At 38.4% G+C, this 12,500-nt stretch overlaps 2 pseudogenes; both read right to left on the reverse strand.

Annotated features, from left to right (window-relative positions):
* Window positions 1–2,548: 2,548 nt before the first annotated feature.
* Window positions 2,549–5,358, reverse strand: LOC149036348 (uncharacterized; annotated as a pseudogene).
* Window positions 5,359–8,697: 3,339 nt separating this feature from the next.
* On the reverse strand, window positions 8,698–9,701 carry LOC149036349 (uncharacterized; annotated as a pseudogene).
* Between the last annotated feature and the right edge of the window lie 2,799 nt (window positions 9,702–12,500).

A 12,500-nucleotide genomic window follows, 5' to 3' on the forward strand; every position in this document is an offset into this window, starting at 1 on the left:
AAAACTGTCCGACATTTGAAAAAAAAAAAATGTTTTTTGTCATTTTGAATTGATATTTATTTGTTTCTACCTTGTATAAGCTTTCTTAAAATTGCTTTTAATATTTCAATCGTAGCTGTTTTAAAACTACAATTAATTCCATTGTCATTCCTTTAGCCTATTTGCAGATAATCTTCAAGTTCGCTTTAAAGTTTGTAAGACTTGTCACTAATCTTCAGACTGCTCCAACACAGAGGCTATGCATAAATAATTTTCGCTTTTAATATTTACTCTCAAAAAGATGAAGGACTGAAATCTGTGAGAATATGATTCAACCTATGAGCAAACTGTTTCTTTTACATCACGCAACGAGATGAATGAACCAAAAAACTAGATCAAAGTAATTTATTTACGACAATGCCTTCACTGAGTGACTTAGTGAGTAAGTGAGTTACATTTACATATCATACTCACAACTAAGAGCACTTCTACGCTTCGCTGAGCTGCAAGTTAACAAAGTTGATGTACTTCAACACGGAAGCTGTGTCAGTCTAGTGGTACACATGGTCTACAAAGTCTTGTGTAAGAAGATAAGTCAGCCTATGACGCTTAAAGCTCACGAAGGAAGATAATGTATTTTCTGTGAGGAACAGACCGTTACTTGACTGATTTCCTATAATCTCGTCGTAGTGTTATTGAGCAGAAAGCTTACTTTTCAGATGGATGTAGGCTGCGAACCTCCACCATTAACTTTGTTCGATTGCTTTGTTAGGCTATACAATAAACCCAAACAACTTTGGTCAAAAATCAAGAGATTTTTCTGGTGGTATTTAACTAAAATCCTGTCCTGTGAGTATTAAGTGATGTTATGTTGTGCAAAAATCGCCACCGGATGAAATGAATTCGTCACAAAGCCGGAGTTCGTCAAACCTCTGTGGCCTCACATATTGCTCATCATTCTCATCAACTAAGGACATATTCGTTTCCAGTAACATTCATCTGATAAGTAAGCTCGTTACTTGGTAATAGCTTGCTACAACAATATTTTCAAATGTTCCATGCCATAATGCGGAATGTCAGGATATCTTTCGGACAGCTGTGTTAAAAGGTTATCTCTCTTGTTAGCCTAAGAATTGAAACGCTTAAAATTTGAATGCTTGTAGCTTGATCCCTTGAGGCTTTATTGTAAATACATTCTGACGGCCGGTAGAAATGCAGATGGAAAACGAAGTTTTAAAATGATACTGCATACCATTCTTTGCAAGTTTCTTTGCGGAATACTGGCAATACAACATCATTGATTCCCCAAGATTATCAAATGCTCTAACGAAGTGATAACGCTCGAAACGTCTGCTTCAGAAACTCTTTACGATGGCCAATCTACATAGTCAACTCAGCTGGTAAAGCCAAATTATTTTGCAATACCCCACAAAAGTTTCTCTATAAACTTAACCCGTTGATTAATGTTGTTTATAGAAACTATGCATGGGAAAAGTTCTCATAGCAGAAGTTAAAATTAATGCTGATTTGTTTATCTTTGTCCTGTGACTTTAAGGTCATGTCATGTTGTGCAAAAATCACAACTTAAGTAAAATGAAAGGTGACAAACCGAGTTGATCAAATCATTGTTACCTCAAATCTTGGCAATCATCCTCATCAGTTACGAATAAATTCGTTTTCAGCCATATAATTTAGATAAGTGAGCTCATTACTTGGTGATAAACTGTTAGAGGAGCATTTTCAAATGTTCTAGAACGTTACAGTTAAAGGTTTATCAATCCTTCTTAATTTTTTAAGAAACCTGCGACCTTTCAAAAACCCCCTAATTGATGACAAGACCCCCCGACACACGAACATTAATCAAACCCAATCATGGGCCTTTTTTTTTTTACTAGATAAGATGAACAAACGAAACAGTTAGATAAAAAATCACTTAAATAACAGTTGACTTTCACAGCGTGACAGTCACATAGTCCGTTTAAAAAAAAAAAAACTGTGCAGGTCAAATAAATTTCACAAGTTTCACCAAATGTGATCCGTTGATGTAATTATCCTCTTCTTTACTTATTTTTTGTTTTAAGTCGATATTGTGAATTCCAACACTTACAGTTCGTGACAAAAAGTTTCCAGGTGTAAGAGACCCAGCCCGTTTTTGTAACTTAACATGTGTGTTCCTGTTTGTAGTGACTCGTTATGAATCTAGATTATCAACTCGTTTAGTATTGTGTTACTAAAAATAATGTTTCCCTGATAACAAGAGAGGATGGTAATGGAAACCTAACAGCATAAGCCATGATAGCTTTCATGAGCATCGCCTTACTTGTTGCCCTGTTCCTGCTCAACTCAGATCGCATTCAGAAAGCCATCGAGATATCCAGGGAATGTTTGATTTTGCTAAATAGCACCGATCAAAATAGAAAAGACCAATTTAATTCAGTACTGCGACAGTTTTACATCGACATCTATACGCTTCTTTTCAACTCTTATCGTCATATCTCCGTCCACATAAGTGCGGAAAGATACGGCAGAAAACTGTTTGTCTTAAACAGCAGGTCTGGAATTATGCTTTCTAAACTTAACGAAATCCTAATGGAGTGAAAAGGTCATACACAGGCCTACACAGACTCCCCTGTGTGGTTTTACGTTTGCGACGCAAAAGCCTTTAATTAAAGCTTCGCTCTGACGAGTATGTCTTTGAGCGATTTACCTCTTTTGTATGATATAATCGGAGGCGTTTTATAAATTGTTTTCAGCAGAGGCTGATTTTGGATGAGGTTCCATTCTTGCATCAGTATTTGTTTTAAATTTTTAACCCCTGGGTGGTATTGCTGTGACAAAAGGCAATATTTTGCCTTTAGCTTTTTTGGTTTGTTTTTTAAGTGTCGACTGCCTTGCGGCAAACGAGACCTCAGATAACGTTTTTTCAATTAGGCTTTTTGGGTAACCACGTGCTTCAAGTCGTGTTTTGAAGTTACACATGGCCTCCTGGAAATTTCTTTCCGAGGAGTTTGTTCTTAGAAGTCTGATAGCTTCTCCTTTAATAAAGCCTTTCTTAACACCTGGCGGGTGGCAAGATGAATAGTGTGTATATTGAAAGGTCTCGGTCGGTTTGTAGTGAGTTTTGACGTCGAGGATAGCTTCGTTTTGGAATCTTTCACCTTTGTAGACAACCGTGTCTAAGAATGTGATTTCAGTCTCTGAGATTTCAGCCGTGACTTTTATAGTTGGATGGAACGTGTTAGCTTGTTCTATGAATAGATCAATGTCTTGTTTACGAACATCCCACAGGGAGAAAACGTCGTCAATGTAACGCTTCCATACTCTCGGCTTGATACTGCTTTGGTGAAGCAGTTTTGTTTCAATTTCTGCCATAAAGAGATTGGCGAAAGCAACCGCCATTCGTGTTCCCATGGCAATTCCAAAACATTGGAGATAGTTTACTCCGTTGAACTGGAACGAATTTTCTTTCAGTATAAGCCCGAGCATTTGTTTTAAGTAGTGGGACGGAATGGGAGGGCTGTTATTGTGGTATTTTTCGTATGCTTGGCATACTATTGTGATACCCTCTTCTTGTGGGATGTTTGTGTACAAGCTTGTTACATCCATTGATACTAAAATAGTGTCATTTGACACTTGCGTTTTCTCTATAAAGTTGATGAAATCAGTCGTATCTTTGAGATACGATGTTTGCTTTTGAGCAATAGGCTGTAATAAATGATCCACAAAGGATGATATGCTTTCAGTTGGTCCTTCGCAGCCCGATATAATCGGTCTACCCACTGGCAAAGGTTTGTGGATTTTTGTTAAAGTGTAGAAAATCGGTATTCTGGGCGGATTGGGAGTCTGTGAAAGCCACTTTTTTGTCATATCGTCTATATGTTTGCCATTGTGCAGTTGAGCAATAAGCTCATTAACTTTTTTTAATGTGTCAGTGACCATGGGGTTTTCAAGAGGTCGGTAGTGGTCTCTGTTGCCGAGCTGAACCTGGGCCTCTTGAATTTTGTCCCTCTTGTTGAGAATCACTGTTGTGGTGCCTTTGTCAGCACGTTTAAGGTTGATGGCAGTATTGTTTTGCAGTTCTTTGACTGCTTTGTGTTCGTTGTATGACAGGTTGTGTTTTGGCTTTGTTATTTCTATTTCAGCAAGGCTTAACTTGATATTTTCGAAGTAGCGTTCAAGGGCAGTAGAAGGTTGTACTGGTGGTATCCAGTTTGATTTGACGTGGAAAGGATGTGGTTCCTTGTCATTCCCGTGGAATACATATCTAAGTCTCATTCGCCTAGCGAATTGTGCGAAGTAACGCAACAATTGTTGCCTGATCTTATTTTCATTTGTCACGGGTGTTTCAATAAATCTAAGCCCTTTTGCTAACACACTGACTTGGTGATCAGTTAATGTATTGTCTGAAAGGTTTTTAAGGTATTTTTCATTTTTCTCCCTTTCTGTAGTCACTCGCTTGTGTAGTGTATTTTTTCTACGCTTTTTGCGTTTATTATTCTTGGATAGCCTTTTTGCTGCAGTGGGTTTGGCGACTGATTTTTCAGAGATGACACTGTTATACTTTTCAACATGTTTATTATCACTCTGAAAGCGTGTACATATAAGGTCTTTCAGCTCTGAAGGCTGATTTTCTATTTTGTCTATCCTGTCGACATCAGTATTTACAGTGTTCCTCAAGGGCGAACGTGATCTTTCACGTGTATTTACATTGTATTGTGATCGAGACTTGGCAATATTAGCCTTTTCAAGTTTGTTCTTGTGACTAACAAGTCTACGCTGATGGAAGCGCACTAGGGCGCTAACGTATTGTTCTTCGGCGTGACTTTTAATAGCGCTTATTTCCTGTCGAAAGATTTCGCCAGGCGTGACGTTTGCCTTCGCCTTGTATTGAAGCGACTTAGGGCAAGTCTTTTGTTGTAAGTGTCTCTCCAGTTTTAAAATGGAGGTTTCAGTTTTTTGCTTCTTGAACTGGATAGCGCTGATGGTGTCTTCATGTTTCCTCTTCCTTGGCTGCCGCGTGGATCGGCTATTCCTCGGAAGGTTTTCTTTTTGACGGCTTTCTTTTTGAAGGCGTAGACCTTCGTTGCTGCGTTGTTTGGCTAATTCAGCTTTATGCCTTGGCTCGAGTTGTGATGCTGGAGGGCTATCCTCTGGGTATGATTCTAGGTTCGGATCAGTGTACGTTAATTCCATCGCCTCGTCCAGATTTGGACGGTAGTCTGGCGTTTTTGGTGGCCGCAATAGTGTTTCAAAAGCTGACATCTTTTTCAGGTAAAACTGAAAGTGAAGTATATCGTCTAGCAGGACCGGCGGTTTCGATTCTTAAAGAATCTCTTCAGCTGCTTTGTTAAGTCAGGCTGTGTTAATCAGGGACAGGCAGAGAAATTCATCTTTTTTTCTTTGCACTCAGGTGGAGAAAGGCATTATAAGGTGGAGTCAAGTGTGTTGCATAAGAACAAGACACAAACAAAAATTAACAACTAATGTGGCTTATTTACCTCTTTCAACATTTATTTCTTAACTCCTCCACACTGACTTGAAGATTTCAAAATTGTAGTTAGGAGGTAACTGTTGTAAAAGGATTAATTATCTCGGTTAGAAAGCAATATTTACCCTGATCTCTATTGGTGCAAAATCTGATATATAGAAAATGAATTGTAGCTAGTTGGTTAAACTGTTGTGACCTGTTTTTGATGATGACCATTCCAGACAAATAACAGTTAACTAGAACACACTCTTTGTAAATGCCTCACATTTCAAATACATGTAAAAAAAAAGTTGCCAAAAAAAAAAGGTTTGGACAAGGATGGTTAATTTAGTACACAGACTGCAAAATTAAAATAAACTTGAAAAATAAGATCTGATTCTTAAATAACAATCCTACAGGCCTCAGTGACATCATGACATGCTGAAAAGGATTCAAGTTTGTGTAGAGCAACTTATAATACATTTATACTTAAAGAAGTCACATTTCCACACTCAGTCTGCTGACTGAAAATCCCAATGATGAACCTAGTTGGATTTTATAAAACTAAATCAGTTGAAAGGGGCTTGAAAGTAATTAACTTACTTTTTAAACCCTTTGACTCCCAAGATCTCATTAGTAATTCTCCTTACTGTCTGCCCAACAATTCTTTTGATGTCAGTTCTGAGAAGTTGGGTATTGGATCAGCTATTAATCCCCTAATTGATATTTTTCTTCATTCTCATCACTTGTCTGCTTGATATTGTACTGATATTGTAAGGAGAAATGCTTTCCTGGTTACTTATGGGGTTAAAGGGTCAAGTGAACCGAGGGTCATGTGAAGTTTCTCATTATTTACCTACCTAACAGTATCTTGCAGCTCAAGATTGGTGACAATCTCATCTGGGATCTGACGAACAACCCTTCTCTTATTTGCTCCTATTTCTTGAATAACAGTGACTATTTTTTTTTTAAATCCCTTGACAATATTTGCTCAAGGAACAGAAAGTTTGATCGGAATATTTTCAGCAAGATTTCCGTACAGTCCCATACAATTGTAAAACAAAGGTAATCTATTGTTTTCGCCATCGTTTTCCTTCAGTTATCCAAGATATGTATGCATAATGAAGAATGGAGCTGAGCGGAAATCTTACCATATTATCCCCCAGGGATCAGAGACTTAGGCATGTATACTGGGTCCAGGGCTGGGGATTTCGACTAGTATATCAAATTATAAGTAACAGTGCCAGGTTACAGACAAGGAAATTAAAACAAAACAAACCAAAACAAGCAAAAAAAAAAAACTCAGTTTTCATCCATTTATTGGGCTTAGTATACATATTAAAGTACGACATGAACGTAAAAATTATACCGTGTGCACCTAAAGGAAAGGAATACGACAAAAAAAGGAAGAGAAAGGAAGAAATTGCGTTAAAAATGGGTTTGAGAGTGGGAACGATTACAATTCTGTTCCTTCGACGTAAACGTGTGCACGTGCATAGTGAATTACGAGCCGATATCAACTACATTGTACCTACGAGTTTTTCAGTCGTCTTTCCAGCATTAGACTTCGTTCCCACAAATCTCCTTCTTATGTTATTCTCGGCAGAAACTCGAGTACAACTCGCTTTGTCCTCTAACGCGCAGCCTTCTGATGCCTCAGACATGTTTGGTAGGTAAACCATGTTTCACCGCATATGAGGGATTTAGGGCTGTGACTAAAAGTGAGACTGAGACGTGAGGACTGGGACTCGGGGACGTGGGACTCGGGGACTTGAACAAACCTGATTTTTGCGCCGAATTTGTAAAGTATAATTTTCGGTGGTCTCGAGAAAAGAGTAATATGCTGGAGAGCTTGTCTGTAGTAGCCGATGATTTCCAGCGTCCATGGTTCGGCTGGATTTTGCCTGTTTGACCGTGAGAACTCTGGGTACAGAATAATTTCAACGCAGGGGGTTTTAAACATCGTGAGCAGCCATGGAGGACTTTCTTGGTAAGTAACTGTGTTTTCTTTCCTATTATTTTTTAGCAAGGATAAGGCACGGATCGAGAAGAAAACACAGTTACTTACCAGGAAAGTCCTCCATAGCTGCCCACGGTGTTTTTTTTAACTGTTTCAAGACTCCTTGCGTTGAAACCATTCTATACCCAGAGTTCTCACAGTCAAAAGGCAAGCAAACATATCCGGCCGAACCATGGACTACTACTAACAAGCTCTCCAGCATAATATATAGATTTAGCCAAGCCGAAAAGCGGAGCTCGCATTTTTCCTGCACGTCTCAAGGACACAACGCCTTACCCCGGCCAGGACTAGAACCTGGGTCGTCTGACTCGGAGCCCAGTGCACTGACCACTGTACTACTGAACAAAGCCTGGTATTGGCGTCCCCGCGATCACAGTTGACCACGCATGTTAAAAGTAGCACCTTGTACGGTCGTACGATCGTACATCCAATTTTTTTCGGCTTGATGGGTTACTACTATTTTGTAATATATAGATTTAGCCAAGCCTAAAAGCAGAACTCGCATTTTTTTTCCGCAACTCTCAACGCCTTTCCCTGGCCAGGACTAGAACCTGGGTCGTCTGACTCGGAGCCCAGTGCACTGACCACTGTACTACTGAACAAAGCCTGGTATTGGCGTCCCCGCGATCACAGTTGACCACGCATGTTAAAAGTAGCACCTTGTACGGTCGTACGATCGTACATCCAATTTTTTTCGGCTTGATGGGTTACTACTATTTTGTAATATATAGATTTAGCCAAGCCTAAAAGCGGAGCTCGCATTTTTTTTCCGTACGTCTCAAGGGCACAACGCCTTGCCCTGGCCAGGACTAGAACCTGGGTCGTCCAACTCGGAGCCCAGTGCACTGAACACTGGACTACTGGACAAAGCCGTGGTGTTAGCGTGCCCGCGGTACAGTTGACCACTTTCACAAAACGAACGAACGAGGCTAAGCGAGAGAGTGAGTTTGTTTATTATATACGAACTGAGATTTTCTTGAAATTCAAAGTGATTTATCAAGTCACTTTTACAAGTATCCACTTAGGTTTGAAAGCTAATTCTATGGAACTAACAAAAAAGGTGCCTTACAAGTTAAATCAAGGCTGGAAATGGTGAAATTAAATACTGAAATGAATTAACTAAGCTTACAGCATGACAGTTTATTAGCAACGAATTAATTTTCGTAAGTATTCATTCAAAAATATCCTAAAGAAAAAGGAGGAAAAGCTTGACAAAAATAAGTACTTAGCTTTTCAACGAAGCTAACTCTTTCTATGTCAAAGGTGGACTCATGTAGTGTCTTCGTCGTCTGAAGAGTCAAATATGCATGTTATTCCTCTATAAGTTTGTTGTTTATGTGCTTCTGTTGAAGACGAGGACGACTTGATGTTGAAATTTCTTCCGTAAAGCACAGCATCCTCGAATAGCCCTGCTGCTGTCGGCGTTTGACTTTGTTGTTACGTTGTTTCGACAAGAGTGTGTTTCAGTTTGAACTATTGAAGTCGGGCCACTCAATATTCTTGACATACTTTTCCATTGTTTTTTGTGAAAGATGACTGTAGTTGTAAGTACTCTGCACATTTTTGTGTCCTGATAACTGCATTATATATGATTAGAAGGAATACCCTTATCATTCAATGTTTGAATCATTCGTTTTCACGCACTGTGGTTCGTAAGGTGAGAGTTGTCAAGACCGTCTTTTTCAGCTATTGTTTTCATGAGACTGTTAAGTTTGTTAACTCCCATTGCATTGGCTTTGAACCAACTTTTATCAGAGTTTTTTGTAGTATGATTAACACCCGATAAAGGGGTGCATTTGGTTTGTTCTGGACTGTGGTCTCTTTTCAGAATAGATTTGAACACAACAACAACATCTCGTTCGTGCGGTAAATCTGGAGTCGCGGAAGCTTTAGGTTTGATAGGTCGGACTATACGTGAATCAGCTTCACTTCTGGTTTTAGTTTGTCTTTCAGTGACCTATGAGAGCGTGCGAACTATCTCAAGTATCTTATAATCGTTTGAAGTTTTGTCTTGGATCGTGAAAATCACACCCGCTAGAAAACGAAAAGGTCACGAGGACATTGTGATGAAAATCAAACCATTCCAAAGGGATGGACCGTGAAGCCTTAGGTTCCCTGATAAGAGGAAATAAATGTTTCACTTTTGCATGCTCAAATCCATCTGAGGTTGAAAAAGGGTGATGTGCAAAACCGAAATAGATTCACTGCGGAGTAAACTACGGATTGGTTTTCCATATCAGTCTGAAAAGTTGATTATCGCGCAAAGATAGCTTACCGTTCAAAGAAAGAAGCTTTGGTTCTACTGGTATCGATCTCGGGATGAAAATCTTCCAATGGGATAGACACAGAAGCCTGACGTTCCCTGTTAAAAGGAATGAAATAAGTTGTTTTTACATGTTCAATTCCATCAGTGGTTATAAAAGAGTGATGTACAAATCCGAAATTCATTCGCTAGAGTTGGAACACTCACATCGTTTGAGGAAATGCTGATTCGCTCTCCATATCTCCCTCTCATTAATTCTCCCTTATTTTTTTCTCAGAGGGCACGGCAACGTATCCTACAATCTGATTGGTTCTGCGCAGTCCGTATGCGTTTTTCCCGACAGGCAGCATTTCTAAGCAAAGACGTCGGTCACTAACTCAAACCTATTACTAACTTATGAATCCTCTCTTTTCTCTCTCTCAAATCACCTTGGTTGACAGAAAAATATTGGTTTCGAAATTAATTTGTATAAGCTTAAGTGCCATTAAATTGGTTGATAAGCGGCCTAAAACCTGTCTGTAATTAATTTCAATCCTTCACAAAAAATACTTAGAAAGTTAAAACGTGAGGTATTTGGTCAAAATTGAATTAATCGATGGAACCTTCATTCATTTAATGTCCTAGTTCTGTCAAACAATTTGTTCGTTGTAAAAGGACGAGCGAAGTTTTCAGTTCTACAACAAATATACGCATTAAATCCCCTTGTGTCTCGTTGAAGTGTCTCAGCTCATTCGAATTTAGATTTTGTGTGAAGGAAAGACCAGATTTACACACGCCATTGCAGCAAACAAACGAGCAAACTCTTACAACTTCAAAATAGAAAATTTGAATTTACTTGCAATTATTTTCCTCGCCATTTACTTCATGAGCAGCAGTAAATCTTCGCACATGAATTAATCGTCGACGAGAGTGAATAATACTTTCCGTCAGATCATTGACTGTTTTTGGAGAAAACATTGTCGTGACAGTCCTTGCTAAACTAGTTTGGTTGCTTTTTCAAAAGTGTACATGCCCTTTTTTTTTCTTACGCACTCTTCAATTCACTTGTGTCAGATTGTGACAGATACTTGTAAAAATGTTTCAAAGTTTGTTAGGAAGAATTTTAAATCACCCTTATCTTATTCATTACGTACATGGAAATGTTTTGATGCAGCATCTCTCTTTAATTTGCATCACCTCTATTTTAACTATCATTTACCCGCTCAAATATTGCTCAATTTATGGAGGATCCTGCTGTAATTACAGCCCTAAATCATTCGGGATGTTTTGGAAGGAATTTAGTTCAGTTTAAGGAAAAAATAAAGATGTTATTCACCAGTCTAAGTCAGTCCGCCCGAGGCCGTGGGCTGGCAAATAACATATATTTATTTGATGCTACTTCAGCAACACCGAAACCAACTTAAACTGATTTGCACCATAAACTCCAGTGTGTCCGCGGACTCATTGTAGTTGTAGAAAACATAGTAATTTCTTTTGCCATCGAGTATGATCATGTTGGAATACATGTAATACATACTACTACTCTTTGTGGAAGCCACAAACAGCGCTAAAATACACAACTGAACAACAGCCATTTTCCTCATCAAAGAGGGGCCTCGCCTTCACTGAGAAACAGCAGCCTTGAATGACCGCGTATTTTCGTACTTTGCCATTTTAGAGCCTTTTTTCTAATTACTTACGTTGTCAATATCTTTCAGTGGTATATTTTGTATTTTTACCTTTGTTTTGGCTTCAAAACAAGCTAAGTGCAAAAACAGAGAACAGGAAGCAGCAACTAAAGGAAAAAAAAGATATGCGAAGAGAATATTCAAGTGGAAAGTTTTCAGTGATAACAGGATGGGAAACCAAGGAAACCAGTTGTTTATTTCCTTTTTACAGTGAATCTGAATAGATCAGAATTGAATCATGCAAAAGCTGGAAAATTTGGTAACTTGAACAGATAAGCACGGATATCTTAACCACTATTCCGATAAAGAGAAGTGATAAATTGCAAGCGAATGAAGTTAAAGAAGGGTAGAAAATACATAGGTAAAAAAGTGACATCTTAACCAGCTGAAAATTAGCCAGTGATATCTGAGAAACTTCCAAAAAGCAAAATCTATCTAAATTTAGGCAATTGGTCGGTAATTTTGGTAATTAATCAATTACCTTCGCTTTCAACCAATATTTACACAAAGTTTCCCCAATTTGAATACATATGTACTTGACTTAACGTCTAAGTATGTCAGTTGTCAATATATCTGATGACTCTTAAGTTCAGGAAATTTAATCAAGCCACGTCACTGTTTGTTTATCTTGAAAAATGCAGCCACACTTTGAAAGTTTCTCATTTTGCAATCAGTGTCACCGAGTTCTTTCGATGATATGACCCCTGCGTTAATTTCAAAATCGACTTGATTAATTCGGCATTTTTACGAGGGACCAGCGTTTGCTCAGGGCACAGCAAAAGGGCAACTAAATGTCATTTTTGAAAAATAAATTAATTACCCTGCCATCGAGACCTAGGCAGCATGATTTTTGTTTTCGTTCAGCCGAACAAACGGTTCCTTCAGTTTTGTAATGTAGCGAAGGCAATAACAAAAAAACTGTTTTGTTACTGCCTTGAATTGTGAGTTTTGATTTGAGGTTACTGTCAACAAGATCTGGTCAAATTTCAAACTTCTATTTTATTTACTCTTTTTTTAGAGAAAACATTGAAATTAAATTTGCTGGGAAAAAAACAAACTTTTAAAACTTTCTTCAATACTTTATAAGCTTTTCAGTGATATACA

The sequence above is a fragment of the Pocillopora damicornis genome, chromosome 12 (assembly GCF_964200805.1).
Source record: "Pocillopora damicornis chromosome 12, jaPocDami1.2, whole genome shotgun sequence".
Taxonomy (NCBI): domain Eukaryota; kingdom Metazoa; phylum Cnidaria; class Anthozoa; order Scleractinia; family Pocilloporidae; genus Pocillopora; species Pocillopora damicornis.